We start from the raw sequence: 6,149 nt of genomic DNA, 5'->3' as shown, positions 1-6,149 counted from the left end.
TAATGTAGATAGCTGAAACAGGTGCACAATTTGGTAATTCTAGATTCAGACTGACATATAATTTGCATAAAAACAGGATGTGCATGAATTGATAATCAGATTTATGTAGAGCTCAACATAGACATTCTCAATGTAAATATATGTGCATAAATGATTATAGATCTAGATGAATGTAGATAGCTAAACGTCACAGTAAGACAATTATAGACCTAAACATACAGATGCATAAACCTCGATGTCCGTCTGTCTTTAACCTAAAATATTAAGAAAGAAAACGTGAGTTTCTCAAAAGTGTCAAGAATTAAAATTCACAGACTTATCTTCACTTTTTATTTCTCTTCAGATACAACCCCCCCCCCCCCCCACACCACACACACACACACACACAAAGACCATTTTGCAGAACAGGAGTTCAGCAGCAGAGGGAACAAAAGCACTTTTTATTTTTCTGTGTAAAAATATGTGCACACCTCAGAGCTGCAGCTTCTTCCTCAAATGCTTCAAATCAAAGTGAAACACGCGAGACACAAAGTTCAGAAACTTTATTCTCATTTCGTGTCGTTTCCAGTTGGTCTTGTTGCACCGCTGCACCCGACGCTACGCACGCCTCTCTGTTGGGAAGGATGACCCTCTCCTCCACTCGTGTCCGCCCCTCTACAGCACAACACTGGTGTCGACCAGAACCAGGGACCGAGCCTAGACCTCCTCCTCATCCTCACCTGTTGCAGGCCGCACCAGAAGCAAAAACACTGAACCAGGGAGAGGGATTATGGGTAAAATATATTTTCATTATTACAGTTAGTGTTTAGCATAATTTGTGTGTGAATAGTGTGTTCTTCTACGTGGTGTTTGTGATCATTACGTGTTAGTCTAGGACTATTCAACTAAACGGCTCAGGGGGCCACAATTACAATTACCAACAGCTCAGGGGCCGGACATCCAGAAATGAGTCACTATGCAAATTAATCAAGTATTACCGTAATATATGTGACCCTTTAAATTATTTTGCTGCATTGCATCATAAAGGCAACAAACAGAACCCAAAAGTGTAATTCAAAGAAATTACATTTCAAGATTGAGTTCCGTGCAATAAAAGTGGTATTTATTTATTTTTTACTTTAACTCAACAAAAATATATATTTTTTAAACAAAGTGTTTAAATTTTTTTTTTTCTTTCATTTTTAAATATACATCAACAAAGAACATAGGACCCCGCCCCCCTCCCACACAGGATCAGTCAAACACAGACAAACTAATTAAACAGGTATTGACATATTTTCCACATACAATACAAAAAACTGCCACGTGTCCCTAAATCTTTTCACAGACCCCCTCAGGGTAGATCTTATGTTTTATTCTAAATGAATATGATACATCACCTCCCTGACCCAGTGCACATGCACTGGGGGGTGTGGGTCCTTCCAGTTGCACAAAATTAGCCTCCTAGCCAGAAGAGAACCAAAAACAGTGACATCCCTCTTGCACTTGCTGAGGGACGTGTCCACAGGGACATGTCCAGAGGGACCACCCTGAACAGTGAGATGAGTGGTGATGGGGAGGGCTTAATTTGTAAACTGGTAGATGCCAGAATACAAATAGTGGTGGTGGTGGGGGGTCCTGGGGAATGAACATGCTCACAAGACAAGAAACTGACAAGTTGTTTAATGACATAAAATATATTTTGTTAGCAAAGAATAGTCATAACATTTATTAAACATTAATTCAGTCTTTACAAAAAAAATAAACATCAAATTGTGCTTTGACAAACTCATCAATAAAACAAACATTTTGTAAACGTGAAGGGGGGGGGGGGGGGCAGGTATCGCTCTTGCTTTGAGTTATACTCTTTGTCGCATGTTTTCTTCTGCGAGTGACAAGAATCCAGAGCGTCGTTAAATCAGCAGTGGAGGTGTACGAGTTAATTATTTATCATCTAACCTAATACTAACCTATTACTAACCTAATACTAATCTAATACTAACCTATTACTAACCTAATACTAACCTAATACTAACCTATTACTAACCTAATACTAATCTAATACTAACCTATTACTAACCTAATACTAACCTAATACTAATTTAATACTAACTTATTACTAACCTAATACTAACCTAATACTAACCTAATACTAAACTAATACTAACCTAATACTAAACTAATACTAACTTATTACTAACCTAATACTAACCTATTACTAACCTAATACTAACCTATTACAAAACTAATAATAACCTAATAACCTAATACTAATCTAACCTACTGGTAATTTAAGTTACATAACTTAATGCACTCCTATATTTGTTACTATTTTTGGTATAAATATAAAATGATGCAAAAAGATTTTATACAGTATGGAACCTAAAATCATTGTTTTAAATAAAAGTTCTATTTGTTTACATCGTTGTTTAACCTTTTCATCATGTCAATTATTTAAACAAGATTTATGACTATTTAAATGGAAAAATAATTTCTGAATCGAAAATCATTGTTGAATCGAATCACCAGACACAGACAGATTTGATGATTGATCTCCATGATTTCCAAGTGGGAGAACTTGCAAAGTTGCAGGAGCTCAAATACTTATTTTCCTCACTGGGTTTTTGAGTTTGTGGCAACTCACTGGGGGCAAACCAACTCCACTTGAGTTATAGGCGCAGGATGGTGTCGGGTAATTTTAGCTTCACGAATAAAAGTAGCCTAATACTACAGTAAAGTTGGAGTTTAACCTGGACAAGTCTGACATCGTTTCATCCATATTTTGACGTTCTGATGTGATGTAAACATTACTCAGCTCACAGGAATGACATCATTAAAAAACAAAAACTATACCGGTTAATATCATTAAAACACAATTACTTCATTTGCATGAAATACCTGTTAATTAAATAATTAACTAATTAATTAAATCATAATTCACTCAGGAATTAAACAAATAACATTTCATGGGGTCTGACAATTTGAAAATCCAATCCATCTGATTGGTTGGTTGGTTCTCTCCACAGACACTGAACCAGTATTTTAAAACAACACCTGTAGCCCAAAGATGATCTAAGGTTTAGTTGTTTTTGTTAATTATTCTTAAACTAGGAGCAAAACATACTTTGGGAAATGGTTGAAATTTGCCATAGAATATATTTTACAAAATCAAAACAAATCTTAATTGGGTGATAAGGTACCAGTTGCATCTCATGACCTGTAATAGATATTTTAATATTTACAGTGAGAAAGTTTTCACTCCTGTGTGGACTCTCATGTGCAACTTTAAACTTGTCTTTTGACTAAATCTTTGTCCACAAAGTTCACAAGGAAACGGTTTGTTTCCTGAGTGGACTCTCATGTGTGAGTTTAAGTTAGTCTTTTGACTAAATCTTTGTCCACAAAGATCACAAGGAAACGGTTTGTCTCCTGTGTGGACTCTCATGTGTGAATTTAAACTTATCTTATGGCTAAATGTTTGTCCACAAACTTCACAAGGAAATGGTTTGTCTCCTGTGTGGACTCTCATGTGTGTATTTAAATTTGGCTTATGACTAAATCTTTGTCCACAAAGATCACAAAGAAATGATTTGTCTCCTGTGTGGACTCTCATGTGTGTGTTTAAACTTATTTTATGACTAAATTTTAGTCCACAAAGTTCACAAGAAAATGGTTTGTCTCCTGTGTGAACTCTCATGTGTGTATTTAAATTGGTTTTCTGACTAAATCGTTGTCCACAAAGATCACAAGGAAATGGTTTTTCTCCTGTGTGGACTCTTGTGTGTGCAATTAAATTTGTTTTGAGACTAAATCTTTGTCCACAAAATTCACAAGGAAACGGTTTTTCTCCAGTGTGGACTCTCATGTGCGAGTTTAAACTTGTTTTGTGGCTAAATCTTTGTTCACAAAGTTCACACAGAAACGGTTTCTCACCTGTGTGGACTCTCAGATGTGTGTTTAAATGTGTCTTATGACTAAATCTTTGTTCACAAAGTTCACAAGGAAACGGTTTGTCTCCTGTGTGGACTTTCATGTGTGACTTTAGATATGATTTGCAAGTAAATGTTTTACCACAGTCATCACAGCCGATTGATTTTGGCCTTTCCTGGACTTTCCTGTGTGATTCTACATTTTTCTTCTCTCCAACACATTTCTTATTAAGCAGACAGCTTGAAGACTTCACTCCTGAATGACTTGTCATGTGTCTTTGAAGAGTCTGGTTACTGACATACTGCTTACCACACTCAGGGCAGTTCAACGGTTTGTTGACAGTTTTTACCTCTGATTCAGGAGCCCTGCTCTCCTTCCAATCTTTCACACTGTCTTCACGTTCGAATTCAGAGTCTGATGAGTTCTTTAGTGGAGAGTCAGGATCGGTCATTTCAACATCCTCTTCTTCGTCCTCATTAACATCAGTCTTTGAAGAGCTGAAACTGTTAGTTTTTAAATCTGGGTCCTCCTCACTCTTTAAAGGAACGGTAGTGACCAAAAACCTGATATCGGTCTCCTCCATACTGAGTTGGTCTCCCACCAGACTGGTCCAAGGGTCTTCACTTCCACTCTGATGAGAGGCTCTGGGTCCACATCAGGCCTTCAGTGTTGAGGAGATTCTTCTTTTAATCAGCACCAAACGTAGACAGGAACCACTGAAACACATGTACATTAAGGACAATGTTACTTTAACACATGCACGCACGCGCACGCACGCACGCACAAACACACACTTTTACCCTCACAATCACCACCTTCTGTCTACATATACACTGATAATACCAGCATATTACTACAAAAGAACAATTTTGAAGGCTGAAAATTGCAATTTTAAGTTATTCTGTTCTGAACAAAGGACCACCTGTGATAACTTTTTTTTTTTGTTTTTTTAATAATACTTTTTTGAATTTAGCAAAGTTACTTAACGGCAAAAATAAATAAATCACCCTTCCAGAGTCAACTTTTAGTTTTAATTCAATTCAATTCAGTTTATTCATATAGCTCCAAATCACAACAAAGTTGTCTCAGGGCACTTTACAGGAACATTCACAAACATAAAAGCCAATTATTAAAGTTCTCTCTCTAAGGAGGCACTGAGAATCACCGAGAATCAACTTGCACATTAAGAAGGTTGCTATGTTATAAATTACAATTTATGAACTTTCTTGTCACTAAAAATACTTGAACATTATAAACCACATGACTGATGATAATACAGGAAAACTAGGCAACTAAAATCAACAGAATCAACTGGCATTTAGTCTTAATAACTTTTTGAGTAGGCGGTTGGAGTCATTTCCAACATTAACACATCGATGTTCTGTAGTGAAAATGTTGGTGAACACAGACTGGGCTCTGATCACTGATGAAAATGTCTTACTTGCATCACATGCATGGAAAGAGTTATTAAGTCATAATCATTAGCAGCTGTCAATCAATTTGTTGAGTGAGATAACACATTTACAAGAATTTAATAAATAATTTTTATCTTGCAGCAGTCCCAGCTGATTGCATGCACCTCAAAAACTTTGTTTTCTGTAACTACACGGTCACGTCAATCACAAATTGAACGATCCAAACAGAACAGATGGGTTTGGCTGTAGACGCCTCGTTAGGCGGGCTGGCCTGCTGCAGCGGTACGTCAGTGCGTCCACCATATTGAATGTGGCAATGCTGTCTGCTGGTCAGCTAAAAGGAAATGGACTGACCTTCACCCACACCAATACATCTGGAGAACAAACAGGCACCAAAGACAACATTTGTAACTTTTAATGTAATTATTCAAAATGTTCACTCCATAAAAATTTAGGTAAAGGTACTGTAAGTACTAAACAAATGTGTATTCTTTTGAGTGTTTACAACAACTAATGTGTGTAACACCGTTACTGGGGTGATAAAGATAGAAATATTCATATTGAACAATTGTCTGTGTCTATAATAACAGACCCTGAAATGTGACATGGATTTTCTGAATGAACAGAACTAACGTTCACATTTAACTGATTACATTGATCCTTGATGCACTCCCACCTCCACGATGAAGCTATCTGTCACTCCTACACCTCATCTCACCACTGTCCTGCTGTCCTCATACATGTCCTGCTGTCCTCATACATGTCCTGTTGTCCTCATACATGTCCTGCTGTCCTCATACATGTCCTGTACCAGTCTAACATGTC

The sequence above is a fragment of the Nematolebias whitei genome, chromosome 21 (genome assembly GCF_014905685.2).
Source record: "Nematolebias whitei isolate Nwh7 chromosome 21, NemWhi1, whole genome shotgun sequence".
In the NCBI taxonomy this organism is placed as follows: domain Eukaryota; kingdom Metazoa; phylum Chordata; class Actinopteri; order Cyprinodontiformes; family Rivulidae; genus Nematolebias; species Nematolebias whitei.
This window is presented reverse-complemented; position numbering follows the sequence as displayed.